The sequence below is a fragment of the Brassica napus genome, chromosome C5 (assembly GCF_020379485.1).
Source record: "Brassica napus cultivar Da-Ae chromosome C5, Da-Ae, whole genome shotgun sequence".
NCBI classification, from domain to species: Eukaryota; Viridiplantae; Streptophyta; class Magnoliopsida; order Brassicales; family Brassicaceae; genus Brassica; species Brassica napus.
This window is the reverse complement of record NC_063448.1, coordinates 28,130,536-28,143,866: the sequence shown is the minus strand read 5'-3', so window position 1 is coordinate 28,143,866 and position 13,331 is coordinate 28,130,536. Positions and strand designations below refer to the sequence as shown.

Sequence of the window (13,331 nt, the reverse complement as noted above, 5' to 3'; positions counted from 1 at the left end):
AACACACAACAATACATATCTAAAATTGATACATCTACCTTTAAATGAGTAGAAGATGATAATCATGTGATGAAAAACCTGCAAAAACAAGATAAATTAGTGAGAAAGACATGAGACAAAAACAATAAATTGATATAAAGCTTAGTGTTTATAAGTTCAAAGAGATTAGAGAGATGTTGAAGTGCTTTAGAATGATGAACATTACATTTTTGTAGCAGCCATTTGAGAGGAGTAGAGAGAATGTGTAAATTTTTCTTTATATAGGGAGACAAAAAATCCAATTAGGTTAAAATATTTTTGATTCAGACGACTTCCTAGACGACTTACTTGTAAGTCGCCCAGAAGACTTTAATATTTTTAGCGGGAAATTAAAATATTTTTAGCGGGAAACTATAATAGAAGACTTCCCAGACGACTTACTTGTAAGTCAAGTAAGTCGTCTAGCTTAAATTATTTAAGCGGAAAAATAATTTTTTAAAAAATTTTAGGGGGAATATTTGAACGACTAACATGTAAGTCGTCCAGCTAAAATTATTCACCAGATGACTTCCATGGAAGTCGTCTAGACCTTAAACATAACCTCTAAACTTAATTAACTAAGTAAACACTTCATAAAATCAAATTAAACTTCAAAAGTGTTTACTAAACACAAAAATAAACACTTATAGGTAAAAATTTAATTTTTCAAAAAAACATTCAAGCTTTCCAAAATCTAACCCTAAGAATACATACAATACTACAACAAATGTTGTCAAACCCTAGACCAAAGAATACCATGATTCACTACCTTCACTCATCTATGTTGAAAACAATTCAGTTTTGTTATATTTTAATTTATATCACTTAAAACTGTTTATAATTACATGATTTTAATTTTTCGCTTATCAAAATATTTTTTAAAAATTTAAAAATTATTTTTAAGATCAGCCACACCAGAAGACTTACTTGGAAGTCGTCTAGAAGACTTCTAGCATCTCAGACGACTCAGACGACTTACAGGCGACTTACTGAGGCTATATTCGTGAGAGAGAGAGAGAGAGAGAGAGAGAGAGAGAGAGAGAGAGAGAGAGAGAGAGAGAGAGAGAGAGAGAGAGAGAGAGAGAGAGATTTGAATATATGATAAAATATTTATATACTCCTACAACTGAAAGAAATTTAAACTTCAGTTTTGTTATATTTTAATTTATATCACTTAAAACTGTTTATAATTACATGATTTTAATTTTTCGCTTATCAAAATATTTTTTAAAAATTTAAAATTATTTTTAAGATCAGACTTGGAAGTCGTCTAGAAGATTTGAATATATATAAAATGTTTATATACTCCTACAACTGAAAGAAATTTAAACTATTCTTCTTATAAAAATTAATCTAATTTTCATCTCTTCAATAGTTATTAGTTGTTTTAGTTGTACTAGTTGTACTATTTTTTTTTAAAATGTATCTTCATTTTTTTTTGTTTTCGAAACTAAAGAAGGCAGCTACGGTGCCAAAAGGTTGCAGTAGAAGAGGATTCAAAGAAAGAATTTTGCAAAAAAAAAAATGATAAAGAAGCCATCACGAAGGTGAAGAGAATGCACAAGTATTCATGGTTGGATTTTGACTTGTGTTTGAACCACTTACTCTTTATTCTTTTTTTGTTTCGAATTTGTTGTAGTTTAAAGACGTAGTGTATTTTTTTCTACAATAGTATTAGTCTCACTGGTACAATAGTATGACTAGTTTAACTACGTGTTACTATCAGTACCGGCTCTATGGGTGTGCAAAGATTGCACATGGACAGGGTCCTATATTTTTGGTCAAAATTCTTTTACTTTTTAGGGCCCTAAATTTTTAATCTTTACATTTTGGTCAACATTTATTTATTCTCTAGGGCCTTAAATTTTTAGTCTTTACATTTTTTGTCAACATTTCTTTATTTTTAGGGCCCTAAATTTTTAATTTTTACATGGATTTAACTTTCAAATTCATGTTCACTAATTTAGAAAAATACAATTACCAACAAATTTTTGAGTAGGCCCTGGTTACTATGTTGCCTTAGCTGTGCCATATAAGAAATACAATTACCTAATTTGTACCATTTCTTTATGTTTACCTACTTGCAAAATTACTTTGATTCTATGTTTTCAAAAATAATGTGGACAACCAAGTAAACAAACCTAATGTATAAGGTATTATCATATAAACATAGTTGTACCAGTTTTTGAGTTGTACCGGTTTATACGTAGTTGTACATTGGCAGTGAAACCAAAATAAACTAATTGTTCCACACAAAATTTAAACTTACCTCAGTTGTACCACTTCTTTATGTGTACATGCTTGCCCGGTTACAATGAAATCAACAATTTTGTAAAAATATATTCCATGCTTGTTTTCCAAAAATTATGTAGACAAACAAGCTAACAAACCATAAAAGTATAACGTAGATCATGTAAACTTATGGAATTATGTAATAATTTTCAATTTTTATTCCAAAACTACAAAAAAATAAAGAGAAACTTTTTGAGTACATACTAATTGGATATTTGATTGTTCTTCCTCATATGGAATATCAAATTGGTTTTTATCAATTTCTGAAATGTCAAAGTTGTACAAATTGTACCAGTAATACTCGTCTAACATATAATAAAAATATCAATCGTTTATATGTATAGTTTAAGATTTTACCAATATTTTCACATCATAACTTTGTAAAAATATGTTTGATGTTTTTTTATCATAATAATATAGATAATATTATTAACAAACCTTAAAGTGTAAAGTCTATAATGTAAAATTAAGAGTGTAATGTAGTAATTTAACAAAAATATGAAAAATCTCAAATAAATAGATGAAATCTATAATTCATGTATGTGTTCAATTGCATTAATAGGGTTGTAGTGCACAATCGATAAGTTTGGGGAGAAATTTATTTAATTTGGATGTTTGGGGGCGTAAATGAAAACAGCCAAAAGATAATGGACCATTCATGCAATTGTGAAGAAGGACTGAAATATACAATTGATATTTTTGGGGTAGATTCATGGAAAAATAATTACGATTTAATAGTTTGTTGCAAAAACAAGAAAAACAAAGAAACTGAAGGATCTAAACATAAATATGAACAAGTTGGCCGTTAGAGAAGCTCGAGATCGCGGTTGACGTCGCAAATCGAACACGACCACATCGTGATGGTTCTGAGAAGAAACTATCTCTATTGCTATGGTGGAAGAAGACGATTGCAGTGACAAACGGTGAGCTTGATTGCCATTTGAGACCACGAGGAAGAAGATCTGCGACGGTTTAGATTGGTGGTCAAAATTGTTTGAAGACGCAGTAGAAACATGGTCTTGGTGTAGATAAGACAGAGGATTTTGGTTGAAAGAAGCTTGACGGAAACTTGAATCATGGTGGAGATGGAGAGAACACGATGGAGGTAACCTACGCCGGCGGAGATTTTTGTTTTTTGTTTTTTGTTTTTTGTTTTTAATTAATTCATTAATGGTGTTATGGTAATTCATACGATAGAGGTCCATACAGATTAATTTAGTTTGTAGGAGATTTTTTTAAGCTTTTTGATCTATTTCCGAATTTTGTCCAAGAATCATCAGCAAAAAAGAGATGATATACTGATGGCCCTTGCTCAGAAAATTGGATACCATTTATTTCTTCTCTACGCTCCGCCTCATTGAGCTGATGTAATAGCCCTTCAGTACGTAAATCAAAAAGAATAGGAGACAAAGGATCACCCTGTCTCAACCCTCTACCCGGTCTTATCATCCCTTGAGCTTCTCTGTTAATCAAGACAGTGTGTGTGACAGATCGCACACAGAACATAATCCATTCTCGAAAGGTCTGATGAAAAGTCTTGCAATAGATTCTCTCGATACGAACATGTTTTAACTTACTCCATATTTCGTTCATGACAAGTCTACAGGTCCCAGTGACTAAACATGAACTCGAGAAGGCTACTTGGACATTTCTGCATACTCTTGATGCGCAGTTGAATACTTGACTGTTTTTTCTTTGCCCAAAAGTGACTCTTAACCATCCATTTGGTACATTAGGTATGAATAGACTTAGAGGGATATTTTTTTAGTATTGGTTGGAACTTAAAGATAGTTGAGAGAACTCTTAGCTTTGACTTTTTGATTCTTGCTTACGGTTGTTCTATGCTCTTTGATTTACTGAGTCAAACAAACAGAGTGTGCTTCAGTTTATGGTCTTCTCATATTTCTTATGTGATCACATTGGCTTGACCACCAGCAGTTTCTAACTTTCTAAGTAGAGATGTTTGTGAACTTGTTAAATTCAGGTATGTATTTTGAATCACATGTGTTGTTTCTCATCAGTTTCCAGAAAAACCAACGAGGCAGCAAAAGAAGGATATTAAAATACAACTCTTCCTTGTTTAATTATCATCTTATTTATTTCATAGACGTTAGTTTACTAAATGATGTTGAGGTTGGTATTCCATATATGAAAGATTATATCTATTCTATTAAAACTGAAACATATTTTAGAAATCTATTCTATTAAAATTGAAACACATTTTAGAAATTTGCATTGACATTACAAAGAAAATTACAATATGTGCAACTGACTTTTGATTACAAGGATATTTCTAATTCATATTTGTATCCAAAAAATATCACCAACCACTTAATTAATTTATGCAGGAGTTACTTAATCCCCTGTATATTAATCCTGGCGCATTACAATATGTTTTCGTAGTCATGTGTCATCACAAGAATGACCTTTACAATTGTTAGAATAATAAGTTGGTCCGTATAAACATATATTATGTTTTTTATTAAATTAACTATCAAATTAATTAATAGTATACAAAAAAATATTTTTTCTTTCCATAAATAAAAGCTACGGAATTACCTAATATGGTTAACATATATATGACAATTAATTATTATGAATAATATATATTTGATATAAAAAATTCTAACCTTTCTCTTTCTTGTTTATTTTTATACTATTAAAGAAATTAAACAATCACAGTAAGCATATAATAAAAAAAATAGATTTTTTTGTTATTTTTATATTTTGAATTTTTAAAAACGACTATAAATTACCAAAAATGATAAAATCCCACATTAAAAAATTTGTGATCAATGGTTTAACTTTTTTTTATTCGAGCAAGATACAAATGATCATATATCATAGGGGTGGGCGTTCGGATACACGTTCGGGTTTGTATCGGATATTTCAGTATAAAGGTATAGAACCCGTTCGGGTATTTCTAAACTTCGAGTCGGGTTCGGTATTTTATGTTCGGGTTCAGATATTTTGGGCCGGGTTCGGATATTTAAATTCTGAAGAAAAAATAAATAAATTATTCATTGTTTAAGTTTTTGTATTTAAAATATTTTTTAACTTAACTAGTTTTCTAATTTTTAAAAGATTAAACTATTAATAGGTTTGGAGATAAAACTTTAAAAATAGAAAGACATTGGGGATGATTGGTAAGCGTTGTGGCTTTTTATTTTTTGACTTTAGAATAATAGCTGTAGATTTTATTGCTGTAGCTGTAGATTAATTATTTCCAGAGCACTAAATATAAAGCTCTAGAAAAATTGATTTCCAAAGCTATTTTGTTTCCTATTTTAGTTTTTATGGTTGTAGCTTTAAATTTGTTCTTAAAGCATGATTGAAAAACTAAAGTGGATGTAGAAAAAAAATGAGCTGTGGAAAGCACTCACAACACTTACCAATCACCCCCATTAATTTAGTTGTTGTTTTGAAAATTTAGAGTCAAACACAAAACTAGCCCATGTTTTTTTTGAAACTTTGACTTGCCTATTTCACCCCAAAAGTTCAAATCATTTACGAAAATGCCATCACTTTTTTTTTCGAAAATACATATTTTACTCTATTATCCTCATCTTCCTCAAGTATTCACAATATTGTCATTGCCATCAATACACCAACCACCATGAACAACCAATTTGAAGCTCTTAATGCACCTAAAATCGATTTACACTCTTTCATTCTCAATTCTTATGAACTAAAAACAACAACTCTTTCACTTTCTCTCCATATTCATCCAAAAAAAACCAAGATTTTGATTCTAAAATTTTTATGGTTCATAGAGCCATTGAAGCTTACGATTATTTGGTGGGTCACTTTTGTTTGAGATTCTGGGTGCTTGGAGAAGACTTATGTGTGATAAACAAGTTATCTCACTTGTTGAAACTATGAAATCAGTATTTTCCCAGATCTGTTCGTCCAGATGGTTGTAGACGACTTCCAAGTAAGTCGTCTGGCTGTAGATGACTTACATGGAAGTCTTCTGGTCAATGCAGAGGTTAGTTTTGCAATTGACTTTTAAATGTGCTTTTATAGACGACTTACATGGAAGTCGTCCATCTTTGTTTGTTAAAAAAAAATTCGAGACGACTTCCATGTAAGTCGTCTAGAGAAAACGGGCTAGTTTTGCATTTGACCGGATTGTGTCAGAAATTTGACTTTTCCTGGACGACTTCCGTGTAAGTCGTCCAGTAGAAAATTAAAAAATCAATATTTTGTTATAACTAGACGACTTACATGGAAGTCGTCTCAGGTTAGTTTTGCAATTGAAAAATAAAACAAAATTTTTTTTTTCTAGACGACTTACATTGAAGTCGTCCATGATTTTATTCTGAGATTCTGGTCAAACCTTGCTTATCTTGGACGACTTCTATGTAAGTCGTCGGACGGACGACTTCCGTGTAAGTCTTCGGACGGATGACTTCCGTGTAAGTCTTCGGACGGACGAATTTCGTGTAAGTCGTCTAGAAAAAAATAATTTTTTTTGTTTTATTTTTCAATTTCAAAACTAACCTGAGACGACTTCCATGTAAGTCGTCTAGGTATAACAAAATATTGATTTTTTAATTTTCTACTGGACGACTTAGACGGAAGTCGTCCAGGAAAAGTCAAATTTCTGACACAATCTGGTCAAATGCAAAACTAACCCGTTTTCTCTAGACGACTTACATGGAAGTCGTCTCGAATTTTTTTTTTAACAAACAAAGATGGACGACTTCCATGTAAGTCGTCTAGGTTAAAAATCAATTGCAAAACTAAGCTAAATGGACGACTTCCTAGAAGTCTGCCAGACGACCTCCGTGGAAGTCGTCTGCGTCAATGTTTAATAAACTTTCATTTTCTCTAAAACTATAACGAATTTTTAACATTTTCTTGTTAATTCATGTCTATTAATCAATATTTTAGCTATTGGATGAAATTTATAACTTAATTCGTGATATTTATGAGGTTACCAACATTCATGTTATTAAAATTTCTAGCTGATCCGAGAATCTTCTACGCTTGTTTTTGAATAACTTGTATTTTTAAGAGTATTAAGTAACTTCAAGATATGTAAAACTCATATTTTCAAAATATGTTTTCTCCCTTAGTTTTACTAAATTTGACTAAGTTTTTCAACACAAATTTATAAAAAATGTGATATGCTTTGACTAGTTACTATTGTTTGTTTCCATCTCTTAAGTATTATTGTTATAGACACTAGTGATAATTATTGTTATGAGTTGGAAGAATGGTTAAAATGCTTCTTAAAATGTTGTATCAGTATGAAGCTACCAACATTCTTGTTTATTAAGATGAGAAGAAGGCCATTGGAGTTTATTATTGCATATGGGAGATCCAAAGATAAGAGAAAGGCTATTGAAGTCTATTATTTCATTGATTTGTAAATGTGTAATCACATTGTTGGCACATGTATTACATCTTGGGAAACATTATTACTGATTTTACAAAAAAATCACAACTAAAAGAGTAGACATGCAAATCACAAAACAGACCACAAACAAAACTATTATAGATCATTCCTCTACAAAGATAAGCTTGGACTCCACTTGACATGGAAGAAGACTTCGTCAGAAGACTTCCTGGAAGTCGTCTGGAAGACTTCCTGGAAGTCGTCTGGAAGACTTCCTGGAAGTCGTCTGGAAGACTTCCTGCAAGTCGTCTAGCGCATTATATTTTAGACGACTAACAGGTAAGTCGTCCCAGAAGTCTTCCAGATCTGAAAAATCTGCATATCCAAATCCATATCTGAAAAACCTGCATATCAAAAAACGTTCAAATGGCTTAAAAACAGAGAAAATGAGTGGAAGATTAGATAAATCTACCTTTATAGAACACACAAAAATACATATCTAAAATTAATAGATCTACCTTTAAATGAGTGAAAAATGAGAACCATCTGATTAAAAACCTGCAAAAAAAAAGATAGATTAGTGAGAAAGACATGAGACAAAACTGAAAATTCATATAAAATTTGGTGTTTTCAAGTCAAATAGATTAGAGTAGGTTTGGAGAGTTTTAATTTGGAAAAAAAAGTAAGAACTTTATATAACAGGAAGTTACCAAATAAAGAAAAATCAGACATAAAAACTTACCAAAACGTTCAGATCTGTTATGAAAGGGAGACTTCGCCAGAAGACATCCAGGAAGTCCATAAGACTTCCTGGAAATCGTCTAGCGCATTATATTTTAGACGACTAACAGGTAAGTCGTCCCAGAAGTCTTCCAGATCTGAAAAACCTGCATATCCAAATCCAGATCTGAAAAACATGCATATCCAAAAACGTTCAAATGGCTTAAAAACAGAAAAAAATGAGTGGAAGATTAGATAAATCTACCTTTATAGAACACACAACAATACATATCTAAAATTGATACATCTACTTTTAAATGAGTAGAAGATGATAATCATGTGATGAAAAACCTGCAAAAACAAGATAAATTAGTGAGAAAGACATGAGACAAAAACAATAAATTGATATAAAGCTTAGTGTTTATAAGTTCAAAGAGATTAGAGAGATGTTGAAGTGTTTTAGAATGATGAACATTACATTTTTGTTGCAGCCATTTGAGAGGAGTAGAGAGAATGTGTAAATTTTTCTTTATATAGGGAGACAAAAAATCCAATTAGGTTAAAATATTTTTGATTCAGACGACTTCCTAGACGACTAACTTGTAAGTCGCCCAGAAGACTTTAATATTTTTAGCGGGAAATTAAAATATTTTTAGCGGGAAACTATAATAGAAGACTTCCCAGACGACTTACTTGTAAGTCAAGTAAGTCGTCTAGCTTAAATTATTTAAGCGGAAAAATAATTTTTTAAAAAATTTTAGGGGGAATATTTGAACGACTAACATGTAAGTCGTCCAGCTAAAATTATTCACCAGATGACTTCCATGGAAGTCGTCTAGACCTTAAACATAACCTCCAAACTTAATTAACTAAGTAAACACTTCATAAAATCAAATTAAACTTTAAAAGTGTTTACTAAACACAAAAATAAACACTTATAGGTAAAAATTTAATTTTTCAAAAAAACATTCAAGCTTTCCAAAATCTAACCCTAAGAATACATACAATACTACAACATATGTTGTCAAACCCTAGACCAAAGAATACCATGATTCACTACCTTCACTCATCTATGTTGAAAACAATTCAGTTTTGTTATATTTTAATTTATATCACTTAAAACTGTTTATAATTACATGATTTTAATTTTTCGCTTATCAAAATATTTTTTAAAAATTTAAAAATTATTTTTAAGATCAGCCACACCAGAAGACTTACTTGGAAGTCGTCTAGAAGACTTCTAGCATCTCAGACGACTCAGACGACTTACAGGCGACTTACTGAGGCTATATTCGTGAGAGAGAGAGAGAGAGAGAGAGAGAGAGAGAGAGAGAGAGAGAGAGAGAGAGAGAGAGAGAGAGAGAGAGATTTGAATATAAGATAAAATGTTTATATACTCCTACAACTGAAAGAAATTTAAACTATTCTTCTTATAAAAATTAATCTAATTTTCATCTCTTCAATAGTTATTAGTTGTTTTAGTTGTACTAGTTGTACTATTTTTTTTTAAAATGTATCTTCATTTTTTTTTTGTTTTCGAAACTAAAGAAGGCAGCTACGGTGCCAAAAGGTTGCAGTAGAAGAGGATTCAAAGAAAGAATTTTGCAAAAAAAAAAATGATAAAGAAGCCATCACGAAGGTGAAGAGAATGCACAAGTATTCATGGTTGGATTTTGACTTGTGTTTGAACCACTTACTCTTTATTCTTTTTTTGTTTCGAATTTGTTGTAGTTTAAAGACGTAGTGTATTTTTTCTACAATAGTATTAGTCTCACTGGTACAATAGTATGACTAGTTTAACTACGTGTTACTATCAGTACCGGCTCTATGGGTGTGCAAAGATTGCACATGGACAGGGTCCTATATTTTTGGTCAAAATTCTTTTACTTTTTAGGGCCCTAAATTTTTAATCTTTACATTTTGGTCAACATTTATTTATTCTCTAGGGCCTTAAATTTTTAGTCTTTACATTTTTTGTCAACATTTCTTTATTTTTAGGGCCCTAAATTTTTAATTTTTACATGGATTTAACTTTCAAATTCATGTTCACTAATTTAGAAAAATACAATTACCAACAAATTTTTGAGTAGGCCCTGGTTACTATGTTGCCTTAGTTGTGCCATATAAGAAATACAATTACCTAATTTGTACCATTTCTTTATGTTTACCTACTTGCAAAATTACTTTGATTCTATTTTTTTCAAAAATAATGTGGACAACCAAGTAAACAAACCTAATGTATAAGGTATTATCATATAAACATAGTTGTACCAGTTTTTGAGTTGTACCGGTTTATACATAGTTGTACATTGGCAGTGAAACCAAAATAAACTAATTGTTCCACATAAAATTTAAACTTACCTCAGTTGTACCACTTCTTTATGTGTACATGCTTGCCCGGTTACAATGAAATCAACAATTTTGTAAAAATATATTCCATGCTTGTTTTCCAAAAATTATGTAGACAAACAAGCTAACAAACCATAAAAGTATAACGTAGATCATGTAAACTTATGGAATTATGTAATAATTTTCAATTTTTATTCCAAAACTACAAAAAAATAAAGAGAAACTTTTTGAGTACATACTAATTGGATATTTGATTGTTCTTCCTCATATGGAATATCAAATTGGTTTTTATCAATTTCTGAAATGTCAAAGTTGTACAAATTGTACCAGTAATACTCGTCTAACATATAATAATAATATCTATCGTTTATATGTATAGTTTAAGATTTTACCAATATTTTCACATCATAACTTTGTAAAAATATGTTTGATGTTTTTTTATCATAATAATATAGATAATATTATTAACAAACCTTAAAGTGTAAAGTCTATAATGTAAAATTAAGAGTGTAACGTAGTAATTTAACAAAAATATGAAAAATCTCAAATAAATAGATGAAATCTATAATTCATGTATGTGTTCAATTGCATTAATAGGGTTGTAGTGCACAATCGATAAGTTTGGGGAGAAATTTATTTAATTTGGATGTTTGGGGGCGTAAATGAAAACAGCCAAAAGATAATGGACCATTCATGCAATTGTGAAGAAGGACTGAAATATACAATTGATATTTTTGGGGTAGATTCATGGAAAAATAATTACGATTTAATAGTTTGTTGCAAAAACAAGAAAAACAAAGAAACTGAAGGATCTAAACATAAATATGAACAAGTTGGCCGTTAGAGAAGCTCGAGATCGCGGTTGACGTCGCAAATCGAACACGACCACGATGATGAGCGTGATGGTTCTGAGAAGAAACTATCTCTATTGCTATGGTGGAAGAAGACGATTGCAGTGACAAACGGTGAGCTTGATTGCCATTTGAGACCACGAGGAAGAAGATCTGCGACGGTTTAGATTGGTGGTCAAAATTGTTTGAAGACGCAGTAGAAACATGGTCTTGGTGTAGATAAGACAGAGGATTTTGGTTGAAAGAAGCTTGACGGAAACTTGAATCATGGTGGAGATGGAGAGAACACGATGGAGGTAACCTACGCCGGCGGAGATTTTTGTTTTTTGTTTTTGTTTTTTTTTTTTAATTAATTCATTAATGGTGTTATGGTAATTCATACGATAGAGGTCCATACAGATTAATTTAGTTTGTAGGAGATTTTTTTAAGCTTTTTGATCTATTTCCGAATTTTGTCCAAGAATCATCAGCAAAAAAGAGATGATATACTGATGGCCCTTGCTCAGAAAATTGGATACCATTTATTTCTTCTCTACGCTCCGCCTCATTGAGCTGATGTAATAGCCCTTCAGTACGTAAATCAAAAAGAATAGGAGACAAAGGATCACCCTGTCTCAACCCTCTACCCGGTCTTATCATCCCTTGAGCTTCTCTGTTAATCAAGACAGTGTGTGTGACAGATCGCACACAGAACATAATCCATTCTCGAAAGGTCTGATGAAAAGTCTTGCAATAGATTCTCTCGATACGAACATGTTTTAACTTACTCCATATTTCGTTCATGACAAGTCTACAGGTCCCAGTGACTAAACATGAACTCGAGAAGGCTACTTGGACATTTCTGCATACTCTTGATGCGCAGTTGAATACTTGACTGTTTTTTCTTTGCCCAAAAGTGACTCTTAACCATCCATTTGGTACATTAGGTATGAATAGACTTAGAGGGATATTTTTTTAGTATTGGTTGGAACTTAAAGATAGTTGAGAGAACTCTTAGCTTTGACTTTTTGATTCTTGCTTACGGTTGTTCTATGCTCTTTGATTTACTGAGTCAAACAAACAGAGTGTGCTTCAGTTTATGGTCTTCTCATATTTCTTATGTGATCACATTGGCTTGACCACCAGCAGTTTCTAACTTTCTAAGTAGAGATGTTTGTGAACTTGTTAAATTCAGGTATGTATTTTGAATCACATGTGTTGTTTCTCATCAGTTTCCAGAAAAACCAACGAGGCAGCAAAAGAAGGATATTTAAATACAACTCTTCCTTGTTTAATTATCATCTTATTTATTTCATAGACGTTAGTTTACTAAATGATGTTGAGGTTGGTATTCCATATATGAAAGATTATATCTATTCTATTAAAACTGAAACATATTTTAGAAATCTATTCTATTAAAATTGAAACACATTTTAGAAATTTGCATTGACATTACAAAGAAAATTACAATATGTGCAACTGACTTTTGATTACAAGGATATTTCTAATTCATATTTGTATCCAAAAAATATCACCAACCACTTAATTAATTTATGCAGGAGTTACTTAATCCCCTGTATATTAATCCTGACGCATTACAATATGTTTTCGTAGTCATGTGTCATCACAAGAATGGCCTTTACAATTGTTAGAATAATAAGTTGGTCCGTATAAACATATATTATGTTTTTTATTAAATTAACTATCAAATTAATTAATAGTATACAAAAAAATATTTTTTCTTTCCATAAATAAAAGCTACGGAATTACCTAATATG

At 31.0% G+C, this 13,331-nt stretch overlaps 2 long non-coding RNA genes across 2 annotated transcripts; both read left to right on the top strand.

The window, feature by feature from the left end:
• Positions 1-1,313: 1,313 nt before the first annotated feature.
• LOC125587723 lies at positions 1,314-4,197 on the top strand. The gene is made up of 2 exons (XR_007324022.1): positions 1,314-3,832; positions 3,917-4,197. It is a non-coding gene; the product is annotated as an uncharacterized LOC125587723 (long non-coding RNA).
• Positions 4,198-11,236: 7,039 nt separating this feature from the next.
• On the top strand, positions 11,237-12,651 carry LOC111206583. The gene is made up of 2 exons (XR_002658885.2): positions 11,237-12,286; positions 12,371-12,651. It is a non-coding gene; the product is annotated as an uncharacterized LOC111206583 (long non-coding RNA).
• Positions 12,652-13,331: the final 680 nt, after the last annotated feature.